Source organism: Manihot esculenta, chromosome 3 (assembly GCF_001659605.2).
Source record: "Manihot esculenta cultivar AM560-2 chromosome 3, M.esculenta_v8, whole genome shotgun sequence".
Taxonomy (NCBI): Eukaryota; Viridiplantae; Streptophyta; class Magnoliopsida; order Malpighiales; family Euphorbiaceae; genus Manihot; species Manihot esculenta.
In genome coordinates, this window is record NC_035163.2 from 21,877,963 (window position 1) to 21,892,458 (window position 14,496).

The following is a 14,496-nucleotide window of genomic DNA, read 5'->3' on the forward strand; positions in this document are numbered from 1 at the left end:
CCTTGTTAATACAAGCTTCCTTATATGGTAAAAGAAAATTATTTAGAGTCATATTTTAAGAGTTTTTCTTTAAAAATTTAAAAGTTTAATATTATGTGAAAGTGAATAAAGAGGTTGAAAACACATAGAAGAGAGAAATTTCTCTAAAAGAAGAGAGAGAAATTTCTCTTAAAGAGAGGAGAGAAGGGGAGGATGAATTGTTGAGATTAGAAGATGAATCGGTGAGGTTCGGTGGCTAAACAGTGTGCAAGCATTGGAAGGGGTTTTTTGAGTTTTCTATGCTTGTGTTTTATTGTTTTTCTTGTGTGTTATTTTGGGCTTTCATTTGATTTTGTTTCTACTTTTTTTTTCTTCTCTGAGCTTAGTTTGTCCTTCCTACTTTTTGATGACCGCTGGATTCCTTCACCCTGGACCAGGGGCTTGACCACAGCCCAAGGCCCACGATGTAGGGGTCCACACACCTGATATGCATAACAAGCCTGGCTCGTCTTCTTCCTTCATGGCCGGGCTCAGCCCATCTTCCTCACTCAAGCTGGCCCAGCACGCACAAAGCAGACCCTCTCCACTCAAGCTTAAGAATCCGGCCCAACTTTCAGCCCAGCCCAGGATCCGGAATAATATTCACCAGACAGCCTAGCAGATCCGCTCGAACGTACGCACGAGGGAAATCAGAGGCCGTTACGCATGGAGCAGGCGGCTAATACCCTAGTACCTCCAAATCCGCATGGCAGAGACGCGTGGCCCAATCCTGGAGAGACCTTCACACGCCACCAGTAAGCAAGACAATGTATAAAAGAGGAGTCTCCTCCTCAGGAAACTTAGGCCTTATTCAGTAATACAAAACCCTTGTAAAACCCTATTCCATTGGATCTCAGATCATCAATTGGCGCCGTCTGTGGGAAACGAAGGAGATCTTTTCATCACCGGAGTTTTCACTTTCAAAACCCACTGAGATCCACGATGGCAAACCACCAAGACAGTAACCTTAATATTCCAAATGACCTGAGCTCTGCTCAAGATGGACAGCAGTTCTCCTTTTCTAGTCCTACAATGTTGAATAACCAAACACCTATTTCTCTTAATCCCTCGCCAAGCCTGGCAGGGAATACTCCCACCCTGTCTAACCAAGACATTCAAACCATGGCTCTCCAGCTGCAAACCACTGCTCACTGGTTGGGCCAGATAATGCAACAAAGGGGACTTAGCACCCCAATAAACACACTCCCAGTAGTGGAGGAACCCAGAACCGATGAACCTCAACCTACCTCTGCCCGCCTCCGAACTAACAACCACGATACCGGAGAAGAGGAAGAACCGGAGGCCCGAATTCATGGGCGAAGGGCAAGAGAGTTGATAGAAAATGAAGAGGTGAACGACTATTCTGCCGAAACAACCAGAGAAACGGGAACTGAAACAGAGGAGGAAGAATGCAGTTTGGGCAAAAGATCCAACCCGGAAGACGAGAAAATGAACCAAAAGCTGAAAAGGTTGAAGGAGCAGCTCCTAGCCGAGCTAGGTAAGAAAGATCAGAGTCAAACCTCCTTGCCTACTTCTTCTCCCTTCTCAAAGTTAATGCAGCAGGAGACCGTTCCCAAAAAGTTTATGATGCCACCGATGGCGGCCTATAATGGAGCTGGTAACCCGAGAGAGCACGTCATGAACTATAAGACCTTCATGGAGCTACAAACCCTGTCAGATGCTCTGATGTGCAAGGTGTTCCCAACAACGCTCTCGGGACCAGCGAGGGCATGGTTCAACAGCCTGGAGGCCGGAAGCATTCAAAGTTTCGGAGATCTGGCCACTCGCTTCATTAGCCGGTTCGTAGCTGGGGTGCCTGCAGATAGGAAGACAAGTTATCTGGAAACAGTGAGACAAAAAGCTGGTGAATCCCTCAGAGAGTACGTCGCCCGTTTCAATACGGAGGCCCTGCAGATCCCCGAGCTTGACGAAGGAAGGGCGGTAGAGGCCATGCAGAAGGGAACAACCTCTGCCGAGTTCTTCGGTTCACTAAGCAGGAAACCTCCGACCTCACTGGCCGAGTTGATGAAGAGGGCGGAAAAGTATATAAGGCAGGATGACGCCTTAGTAACGAGTAGATTTGCCAAAAGGGCGGAAGGAAAAGAAAAAGCCCCGGAGGAAGGGAGGTCGGAGAAGCACGAGAAGAAGCATGGAAAGAGGCCTGAACCGTACAAGCAGGCCTGGGAAAGAAGGGATCACAGGCCTCCTCCTCCTCGGATTCTCGAACCAAGAACGCTCCCTCCTTGGGTTCCGGAGAAACCGACTCCATTAAATGCGTCTAGAGCCGAGGTGCTCATGGCCGTCCAAAATAAAGAGTTTCTCCAGTGGCCTCAACCTTTGAAGTCGGAAGCAGATCAGAGAAATCCTGATAAGTATTGTCAGTATCACCGAACGCATAGCCACGACACAAATAACTGTTTTCAGTTAATTGCAGAGATTGAAAGATTGATAAAAAGGGGGCATCTCAAAAATTTTGTGAAGAAACCGGAGGGGCAGAGGCCTCAACCCGGTCCGGCAGCCCAGATGCCCAGGAGAACTGGAACGGGGCCAGTGAACGATGGGTCCAGTGGGACTATTAACATGATCGTAGGAGGAACTGGAGGACGGATGAACCGTCGAGGAAAGAAGAGAAACCGGGAAGGGGAGACCAGCAATGGCGAGGTCATGCAGATCGTTGAACACTCTCCCATGACCATCGTTTTCTCTTCGGAGGATGCACAGGGCATTCAGATGCCCCATGATGACGCGCTTGTCATTGAAGCAGTCATTCATAATTTTCGGGTGAAGAAGGTTCTGGTGGATGATGGAAGTAAGGTTAACTTATTGCCATACCAGGTTTTCCAGCAGATGGGAATCCCAGAGGAACAGCTGGTTCGGGACCAGTCACCCATCAAAGGGATCGGAGGAGCACCGGTACTTGTAGAAGGGAAGGTGAAGCTGGCCCTCACCTTGGGAGAAGCACCCAAAGCTCGCACCCATTATGAGGTGTTCTTGGTGGTCAAACTCCCACTGAGCTACAATGCGATTTTGGGGAGGCCGGCGTTGTTCAGTTTCGAGGCTGTCACTAGCATCAGGTATCTGGCGCTCAAGTTCCCAACGGAAGGAGGAGTGGGAATGGTCCGGGGAAGCCAGGAGGAAGCAAGGGCAGTATACTTGGCCACGGTGACGGAACCGAACTCAACCGGAGAAGCGCTTGATTCGGAAGTTTTGGAGGTCAGGGATGAGACAAAGGAAGCCCGGACAGAGCCCGTTGGAGAGCTGGAGACTTTCTCCCTATCAGAAGAAGAAACGAGTAAGGTCTTCAGTCTCAATGCCGGCCTCACCAAAGAACAAAAAGGTGAAGCCATGGCCCTGATCCGAAGTCACTCACCGACCTACGCATGGAAGCCCTCAGACATACCGGGAATTGACCCCAAAGTAATGACACACCAATTGAATGTCCTCCCCGAGGCCAGACCAGTAAAGCAAAAGAAGAGAGTAGTGGGAAGAGAGAAGCAGCAGGCAACCCAGGAAGAGGTGCAGAAGCTAGAAGAGGCAGGCTTTATTAGGGAGGTTATGTACCCACAGTGGCTGGCAAATCCTGTGTTAGTCAAAAAAGCCAATGGCAAATACAGGATGTGTATAGATTTTACCGACCTGAATAAGGCCTGCCCTAAAGATTGTTACCCCCTTCCCGATATTAATAAGATGGTCGACTCAACGGCTGGTTTTGATTATATGTCTTCTTTGGATGCTATGTCTGGTTACCACCAAATCCCAATGGAAAAAACGGATGAGGAGAAGACCTCATTTATAACCGAAGACGGGACTTACTGCTACAGAGCTATGCCTTTCGGATTAAGAAACGCCGGGGCAACTTACCAACGACTAATGAATAAAATCTTTAAAAACCAGATCGGCAGGAATGTCGAAGTGTATGTGGATGACATGGTGGTTAAAAGTTCAACCTTTCAACAACATATAACGGATTTAAGGGAGATATTTTGTAATACCCGGCTAGACCCCGGTATCGGAATTCCTACGTTCCGGCGGATTTTCTGTTGGAAGTCGGGATTCGAGGATGTCGGAGCTTGCCCTAAGGGTATAAGAAAGGTTTTTAAGATGTTTTTTAAGTGTTTTTATCATGTTTGCATGTTTTGAGTTAAGAAAATTGAGTTTTGCAATGAAAAGGCCAAGGGGACAAAAAGCCAGGTTCGGCCGCCGAAGGTGAAGTTCGGCCGCCGAAAGTTGCATGGTTTCGCATGCACGTTAGGCCGCCGAAGGAAGAGTCGGTTGGCCACTACAAAAGCCCCTTTGCCCGAGATTTGAGTGTTAAACACTCTGTTTTTGGGTCAAAGGTAGGTTCAAGCTCTCCTTGGTGTGATTTCTCATATTTTCCTCAAATCTTGCATGTTTTAACTTGATTTGAGTTTTGTTTTAGAGATTTGAGCAAAAGGAAGCAAAGTTGAGCACTTGGAGAGTTTGATTGAGTTTTCTCCTATCTCCAAGCTTGGATCATCAATCCTCTAGTTCTTCAAGAGGTAAGCATGGATCCTCACCTCCCCTTATGTTTAAAGCAAGTTTTAGAAGTTTTGGAGAGGTTTATGGCATGTTTTGGGGTATAAGCATGAGTTTGCGCATATGTTGCTCATATGCGTTTTGTTGTTGTTTTTGGGGCTTGAACTAGTTTTTAGGCCTCTATATGCATGAGTTATGTTATATGGTAGTTGAGAAGTGTTGGTATGCATGTTATGGGTGTTTGATAGGAGTTTGGAGGCTGAGAACATGAGTTGTGCTCGGATTCTGCCTTTCTGGAGAATCCAGGTTCGGCCGCCGAAGCAAGGTTCGGCCGCCGAACCCCTTGTGGAGGCAGTTTCGGCTGCCAAACCTTGCCCCTGAAAGCTAGGCTTTTGGGTGAGAAAGGGGCTTTCGGCCGCCGAAAGAGGGAGTTCGGCCGCCGAAAGTGCATGAGTTTCGTCTCTGGATGAGACTTTCGGCCGCCGAAGGTGCCGCCGAACATGCATGAGTTTCGTCTCTGGAGGGAGGTTTCGGCCGCCGAACCAGCCGCCGAAAGTGCCCAGTCCAGCCTTCTTTTGCCCATTTTTCCATGCATGCCTATGATGTTTTAGAGGGGTTTTGGGGAGATAGTAGGAGTTATGTTTAAGTAAGTTTGGTCCTCATTTGAGTCCACCTGTGTAGGTACGGACCCGAGAGACCAAGGAGGCCCACAGAGTTAGAGTTACAGAGACTGCTCAGCAGTTGACAGAGGTGAGTGGAACAGAACTTTATTTTAAAAGTTAAGAACTGTTTTAGCATGATTCATGCATCATTAATGCCATGTTTATGTAGGATGCTTTGCATTAGTATTCACCAAGTTGATGCATTGCATTATTACTTGTATATGTGGATTGGACCGAGGCGATCTCAATAGCCCATAAGTCTGTCATTATTGTATGTCCTGTGTGAGCTCCTTTGGGGCCGGGCATTTACCTTGGATGAGTCCTGTGAGAGCCCTTATAGGGTCGGGCACCATGAGTAGTTAGTGAAAGACCTGTGTGAGCTCCTTTGGGGGCCGGGCACTGACAGAGGGAGTTTTGGGATCATGTCCAATCCGAGATGTGAAATGTTTGTGCAGTGATGCATCATATGATAGCATGTTTTAAATGTGATTTTTTATAGATTCCGCTCACTGGGCTTTAGCAGCTCATCCCTCTCCCTAACCCCATTTTTTCAGGGCCTCAGAGAAGAGAAAGAGAAAGAGATAGCAAGGGTAAAAGGCATATGTAATAGTATAGTCGAGAATAGTGGACATGATAATGATGTACAGTACATAATTTATGTAATGTATAGAAATGATGTAATAGTAAGTTAGATAGTGAGTTATAGAATTGTGCTTGGCCCTAGTGCTTGTTATCCCTTTGCACATGATCCTTTTATGTTATATATGATTGAGATAATGTTGTGATGATGATGAGCTAAGCTTGGTGCATGGTAGTCTTTCTATCTCTGTAGTCACTGTATGGTACCATAGCAGGTATCACTCTTCGAGTGCATACAGACAGAGCATGCATAGTCCAGGCTTAGTGGAAGTTATACAGAAAGAAAAGATAGTCAAGCAGAAAAAAAAAAAACAAAAAGAGTAAGTAACAGTTTTAAGCTTAAGTATGATCATGTATGGGATTTATCAGGTACACAGAGTTGACAGTAGGCTTACTACGGGTCCCGGCGGCCTTAAGCCGATCTGGATCCTAGTGCCGGTGATGGTCCGGTAAGCGGGCTGTTACATATTTGGGGTGTTAGATCAATACAGGATGAAGCTGAATCCAGCAAACTGCGCTTTCTTTATCAGGGGAGGAAAATTCTTGGGGTACATGGTGAGCGGAAAAGGCATTGAACCCAATCCGGAGAAAGTGGAAGCCATATTGAATATGCCAGAGCCGACCTGTGTAAGGGACGTTCAGAGATTGACCGGGAGAGTAGTGGCGCTTCATCGATTTATGTCAAGATCGGCAGAAAAGTGTTTGCCATTCTTCAAAAAATTGAGGAAGGTCCCGAATTTTGAATGGACAGGAGACTGCCAAAAAGCCTTCACAGAGCTTAAGGAATACCTCAGCTCGCCTCACGTGCTCAGCAGCCCCGCAAAAGGGGAAGAACTCTTGATATACTTGGCAGCCTCAGAGCAAGCAGTTAGCGCAGTACTAGTAAGAGTGGAAGACGGGGAGCAGAAACCTGTTTTCTACGTCAGCAAGGTACTCAGAGATACTGAGGTCAGATACTCGAACATTGAAAAATTGGCGTATGCCTTGTTGTTAGCAGTCCGGAAATTCAAAGTTTATCTGGAAGGCCATCAAGGAGTTGTGATGACAGATCAACTGTTAAAAAAGATCCTACGAAGGCCGGAAACTTCAGGACGGATGTTAGCATGGTCCGTGGAAATCAGCCCTTACTGTCTGGAGTACCGACCTCGGACAGCTATAAAATCTCAAGCGCTGGCTGACTTCATAGCAGAATGCTCATTCAACAAGGAAAAGGAAGGATCATCCTCGGAGATACCAAGCAAAGAAGGAGAGGGAGGATTTTCCCAAGAGTCCAGCTGGAAGCTATATGTAGACGGAGCATCAGGCTCTAAGGGCAGTGGCGCTGGGATAATACTTAAGGGGCCGGAGGGCTTCAAAGTATGTTATGCCTTACGGCTAGAATTCAAAGCTTCTAATAATGTGGCTGAATATGAAGCCTTGGTGAACGGAATGTTGGTAGCTCTGGAAATAGGGGTAACCGACCTCGAAGTAAATAGTGACCTCGAAGTAAATAGTGACTCTCAGCTGGTGATCAACCAGGTGACGGGAATATATCAGGCCAGAGATCCCATCATGCAGAGTTATCTTGATAAAGTAAAAGCTGTGGAAGCCGACCTCACGAGCAGAGGAATATTGACGAGATTTCAGAGGATACCTCGAAATGAAAATGAGGAGGCAGACCTGCTTAGTCGGCTGACCAAAGAAGAGTTAGAGCAGCTCCCTGATGAAGTCTACATACAGCATGTCAGCATACCTGCTTTTAAGAAGATAAACACAGTACTACAGGTGGAACAGAGCCCAACTTGGATGACTCCATACTTGAGATACTTGGAAAAGGGCGAACTCCCTGAAGATAAAGTCGAAGCCAAAAAGATAGCAGCTCGAGCTGCCAATTACCAAGTAATAAGGGGAACTTTATACAGAAAAGGGAAATCCAGCCCATGGCTCCGGTGTGTGAGTCCGGAAGAAGCTGCAAAGGTAATGGAGGAAATACATAGAGGCCTATGTGGGGCTCACGAGGGAGCAGGGACATTAGCTAACAAAATATTCAGGCAAGGATACTACTGGCCCACTGTTAAAAAAGAAGCAGAAGAGTTTGTCCGGAGGTGTGACGTATGTCAGAGATTTGCTAATGCCATCAGGACCCATGCCACTCCTCAAGCAAGCATATCCAGTCCATGGCCCTTCTCACAATGGGGAATTGACATCCTGGGACCTTTCCCCAAGACTACGGGGCAAAGGAAATTCGTAGTGGTGGCTGTGGAATATTTTTCGAAATGGCCAGAGGCAGAAGCAATAGCCACAATCACAGCCCGCAAAATGATAGATTTCGTATGGGGGCATATCATCTGCAGATTTGGCATACCAAGAGTACTTATCTCAGACAATGGCAGACAATTTGACTGCAGCACTTTCAGAGCCTTCACGACGAACATGGGCATATGGCATAAGTTCTCCTCTGTGGCTCATCCTCAGACTAATGGCCAAACGGAAGTCACTAATAGAGCTATCCTTCAAGGATTAAAGAAACGGCTGAATGGCGCAAAGGAGAATTGGGCAGAAGAGCTCAATAGCACTCTATGGGCACTCCGGACCACTCCCAGAGCGCCCACTCAAGAAACCCCGTTTGCACTTGCTTATGGCACAGAGGCTGTAGTCCCAGTTGAATTGCAGATCCCCACTCATCGAGTTCAATTCGTTAGTGAGAACGCTAATGGGGACAAATTAAGGAGCAACCTAGATGCTCTTGAAGAAGTTAGGGAAGATGCCCAAGTCCGAACTGCCGCTTACCAACAACGAGCAGCAAGATATTACAATCAAAAGGTCAGAGAAAGAAGCTTGAAGGTGGGAGACCTGACTTTAAGAAACCTGGAAGCTACTGGAAAAAGAGCAGCTGCAGGCAAACTAGCACCGACCTGGGAAGGTCCATTCAAAGTGACGAAAGTGGTTAAGCCCGGGGTATACCGAATTGAAGATATGCAAGGAAACCCCGAGCCCCATGCTTGGAACATCCAGCACTTAAAAAGGTATTTTCCTTGAAATATTTGTAAAGAAAAAACATCGTATTTTGACAAATATGAATAAATGGAAATTGTTTATACAATGTAATTATCTTTGTGAAAAAAACATTTTTCATGATAAAGAAAAGAACAGGGCTCAGAAAGATCCCTCGCAAACAAGGCCTCAGTTAGGCACAAAAACCAGCTGAGATGACGAAGCGACAGTAAGGCCAATGAGCCTGAATTTTGTACAAAAAAACCGGCGAGGCCCCGAGGTCGTCCCGAAAATTCAAAGACAAAACAGGATCCCGTAAGATCTCCTGGAAACAAAAAACCGGCGAGGCCCCGAGGTCGTCCCGGAAAATCAAAGACAAAACAGGATCCCGTAAGATCTCCTGGAAACAAAAAACCGGCGAGGCCCCGAGGTCGTCCCGGAAATTCAAAGAAAAAACAGGATCCCGTAAGATCTCCTGGAAACAAAAAAATCGGCGAGGCCCCGAGGTCGTCCCGGAAATTCAAAGAAAAAACAGGATCCCGTAAGATCTCCTGGAAACAAAAAAACCGGCGAGGCCCCGAGGTCGTCCCGGAAATTCAAAGACAAAACAGGATCCCGTAAGATCTCCTGGAAACAAAAAACCGGCGAGGCCCTGAGGTCGTCCCGGAAATTCAAAGAAAAAACAGGATCCCGTAAGATCTCCTGGAAATAAAAAAACCGGCGAGGCCCCGAGGTCGTCCCGGAAATTCAAAGACAAAACAGGATCCCGTAAGATCTCCTGGAAACAAAAAACCGGCGAGGCCCCGAGGTCGTCCCGGAAATTCAAAGACAAAACAGGATCCCGTAAGATCTCCTGGAAACAAAAACAACTGGCGAGGCCCCGAGCCTAAAAATCCAACTCCGACCTCGGAAAGAGAAAAGCCCAGCATCTAAAAAAAAAAAAAAAAAAAAAAAAAAAAAGGGGGACCGAGCTCCCAGCTCGACCAGACTTATATTCTTACGACACTCAAGGTCGAGCTCCCAGCTCGAACTGATGATTGGCAAAGGCCCAAGACCGAGCCCTCAACTCAGATAGACTTATATCCTTAAAGGATACAGATACGAAGGCCAAAGAAGACGGCCGAAGTCCCTTCATAGCAGGACTCATAAACGAAGATATCCTTAGAAGGATAACAACGGGCTCTAATCAAAGCCTAAATCAGTTTATCTGAAACACATATACAAAATCACAGCGCAGAATGCAGGACTAAAAGCCAAAAACTGACATGATAGTTGTCATTACAAAGGTACGAGACTTGATCTCCCAAAACATCAGCTAAGAGCTGAGCTCACAACTTAAGTGTAATTCAGAGTTTCTGAATGAAAATATATAGTTTACATCACATATACGAAGCGTAGAGATAAAATGTCAAGAAATATGAAAAACAAGAAAGAAACTAATATTGCATTAATGACTATTACATTTTATTTCTCTGGTGAGGACGAAGGATAAACAGTCCTTAAAGGACTTATATCAGTAAGTACATCCTCGCCTGCATTATCTCTATTTATTGCCACCCCTGAAGGAAGCTCGGTGTCCCTGGGGCCCGAGCTCTCAACATTGCTAGTAGGGGCAACCTCCGACCTAGGGTGGAGGCCGTCTTTCTCAGAATCAAGATCATCTTCCTCCGACCCAACCTCGGATTCCTCTGACGAAGACTCAGATGGCCGGTCTATGTTCCTCCGAGAATCTCCTCGGGGCAAAGGACAATCATCCTCCCCATATAGCACTGACTCGCCATCTGAGTCCACTTCGCGCCTACGAAGCTCGGCCAAAGGAACATCAGGAGCCTGTCTAGCTTCTCTTAAACCGCGATTGTAGCCAGTTACATACATGCGGTAGGCCTTATCAAAGATAGCCTTTTTCATCTCACCCGAAGCTTTATACTCATCAAGGTGTTCTTCACAAGCCTCAGCCACAAATTCCTTAAACTCAGAAGAGTCTTTGTAGTCCTGAAGATGAGCTTCACAGGCCTGATCAATTTTAACCTTCAGCTCATCAGACTCCTGATACTCCGCTATATATTGTTCACGCTTCAGCTGAGCCTTCCCTTCCGCATACTTTACCACCTCAAGCAGGGCTGAACATTTATGTTCCAAAGCCCTGACTTCATTCTTCAGCTGTTGTTGGCGAAGGTTGAACTCTTCCGCCGATGAAGACAGATCTTTGATACGTTCAGAACTTGTGCCCAATTCCTGCTCAAGGACCTCCACCCGGGCTAGGGCACTCTCCTTCTGAGCCCTCACCTCACTCAGGTGAGCTTGAAGCCCCTCAAAATCAGCCTTTAAGGCCTCATGTTGGCGCTGGACCTCAGCCCTTTGGCTTACAGCCTCATCCCTCTCCTGAAGGGCCGTCGTCATAGAGGACAGCTGTTTTACAACCTCTACACAACGAGTCTCCACTTCAGCCGCCCTCTCATCAGACTCCTGAAGAACTCTGCGAGTACGAGACAACTCTGACTCCAGGGATTTGCTATGCTCCGCCGCCTCCATTGCTTTGTCCTCAGCTCTTTTAGAGGCCTCCTGGGCAGAATGCAACTCCACTCGGAGAGTTTGGATCTGCTCCCGGGCGGCTGCCAGGTGGCCCCTCGCGTCGCTGGTGGCAGTCAGGTTCTCATCACGACGCGCTTCCTCGATCCGGCGGTCCACGGACTCCCGGAGAGAGAGATCACGGGCATCCACCTCCATAACCAGGCCTAACACCTAGGACGGAAGAACAATTGTCAAGAAAAGACACAAAGCAAACTCAAAAGACAGGTAAAAACATAACTTACCATCAGCAGCATTTCTCCAATCGTGGATCCGAGCTCCTCACGAGAGCGAGATTGGAAGGACACCTGCTCCTTAGTAGAACTGGCCAACTGACCAGTCAGGGCCAGCAGACGAGGATCCGAAGCCTCTGTTATCCCGCCGAACATCCGTTCCCGGAGAAGTGCGGCAACAGCGGAGGCCGGAGACTCCGAGGAAATGCTTGACAGGTCCAGAATGTTGTCAGTAGGGGACGACGAAGGAACAGCAGAAACACCCTTCCCTTTCCCAATGGGAGGAAGAGGTGGGGAAGGACCCACAGCAGTCCGGGATTTTTTCCGAGCAGGAGATGGGACAGGCGTTCCAGAAGAGGTCGGACGCTTGCACCCAGTCTTTGAGGGGACACCCTCAGATCCCTCAGGCTCAGTCCTCACAGGGGCAGGGGCACCTTCACCAGAAACCTCTGGGCTTTGATCCTCTAGGAGGATGATCTCCATCCCTGTCCCAGAGGCCTCCTTCTCGTCAACAGGGGACTTAAGTTTCCCCCCTAACACCTCCTCAGTAGAATGGACGGCACCCTGCCCCACTTGTTCAGTAGCTTGGGTCTGCTCCATAACAGCTAGGGAAGTTTCCCTCACGACCTCTGAGGTTGAGCTCGACCCACCTTGGCCAGATGTCCGAGCTGATTTAATGCTGCGAGAGCTCGGCTTGGAAGTCCGAGCAGAGGTTTTGACAAGAGATCGGCTGATCTTCTTGGAAGAAGCGGCCTGAGCCAGCTCTGCAGCAATCTCAGTTACAGAGCGACCATCCCCAAAGGCGTCAAAAATTGCATGCATGTTCTCCCGAGACAGGTCAAAATTTTTGGGGAATTTGATGCCCTCCATTCTAACCTCAGAAGCTGCAAAAAAACAAGAAGTTATACAGAGTCAGCACACTTCCTGATATCACAAGTAAAGAAAAAACAAAAACAGAATAACCGGACAAAGCACTATACCCGTGTCCTGGATATCCCTAAGGTTTGACGCCAACATACACTTCTCGACATCATACTTCCTCTCAACGGAAGTCAGTCGAAGCAGCCCAACCTGCTCAATAAGACTCAATTCGGGCAGATCGTTGCAGCCCGGAAAGATCTCCCCCCACCTCAGGTCCACATCCCACGATCGGCAGGACCCTAATTTCAACTCCGCCACAAGGAAATTCTCTACCCATCCCTTTATAGAATCCTTGTAGCCCGTAAGAAGAGACAACCCATTACGGGGGGAAAAGTAATAGAAGTTTTGTTTCGCCCTAACCAGGCGGAAAAAAGTGACAAACAGACAGGCCGTAGGGGCGAAACCCCAACCCAGACAGATAGACTCGAAACAGGACATGAATAAAATGGAATTTGGGGATAGCATTCGAGGAGTTACCCCAAAATATTCAAAAACCTCAACAAAGAACGGGGTAAAAGGAAGCGGTAGACCAAATTCTCTCTGCTTCAGGAAAAACACTATGCTACGAACCTCTTGAGGATCCACTAAACCAGGAGGGCGAGGGTAAGGAAGAACTATCCTCTCATTCAGAAGAGGTGCTCGAATAAGATACAACGGAGTATCTAAAAGCCTCCGGGAAATGTGATTAGTTATGTTGGAAGGGGTAATATGCGACTCAAGGTCAAAAACATCAGGAAGCTTTAAACTTGCCATAGAAGAACAAGGAAGCGTACCTGAGAACACGATGGGATGGAAAAAGAGACGTAGAAGGAATTGCAGGAAGACAGAGAGCAACCAAGAGCTAGTTCTTCAAAGGACAGAAGGAATTCGAAAAGAAAGAAAGAACGGCTATTATGAGGCAAAGCATTGATACTGAACAGTTTTGTCTTGGAGCGGTGCGATCATTAATCGTTCTCGAAATTTACCCTCTCGACGGTTAGGGAATAACCGGCGAGACGGTAAAGGGGCAAAAGGATGATCGCTAGGCTTCTCTACATCTATCAAGGGCCAAGTATACGATGACAGTCCATCATTTAAAAGCCCATTCGCCACCCACATAATACAGGCCCAACTCATCAGTCAGAGCAACTTAGCCTACTACTTCACCATCCCTATGGTAAATGCCGAGGAAACAGAGGGGCAAGTTATGAAAAGATTCAAAAGTACAAGCAAATGGGAGCAAGATAAAGGTCAGACTTGTGTATCACTTAAAAAGTTATAAGATTTGATTTACCGCTATTAAACAAAGGGTGGGAGATCGGAAAGGAGCGCCTAAAGCACATCGGAGTCATACAAAGCTGAGAGCTTAAAGTTCAACTCATCAGAAGCCGAGCTCAGAGATCGGATTAGTCCAGCTCAGACAGCATGACATGAGAGCTCGACCAGCTAAAGGAAACTCGGAGCTCATTTCACTAAGCAAGGACAGAACTCTCAGGTCGGTCAATTCAGCTCGGACAACATGACCTGAGAGCCCGGACGGATGAAGGAAACTCAAAGCTCAATCCATCGAAGAGACCGAGCTCCCAGGTCGGCCAGACAGTCCAGTTCGAAAACTGGAAAGCCCAGTCGACTAAGTGGATCCGGAGTTCAACTCATCAGAGCTCGCAGATAGGTTAAATTAGCTCGGGAAAAAGCAGGACAGAGCCCAGTCGGTTAAAATTATAAGGCGAGCAACCTAAAGTATTTCACACATGATAAAAGAAGAACAGCTTAAGCATTAGATCAGAACAAGAGCTTCATTAAAAGAAAAGCACATTACAGCACGTTACAAAGGCCTACACTACGGGATGAAAGACTATCCTTAAAGAATTTACATATCCAGATACTTCCTCATCTACGACTATCACCTACCCTACTATTCTAGTCTTCAGCTCGGAGGACTTCTCGTAGCTCGGAATGAGAGTTTTTCAGAAAAGGCCAAGATCTGTCTCGCTATTACAGGGGAA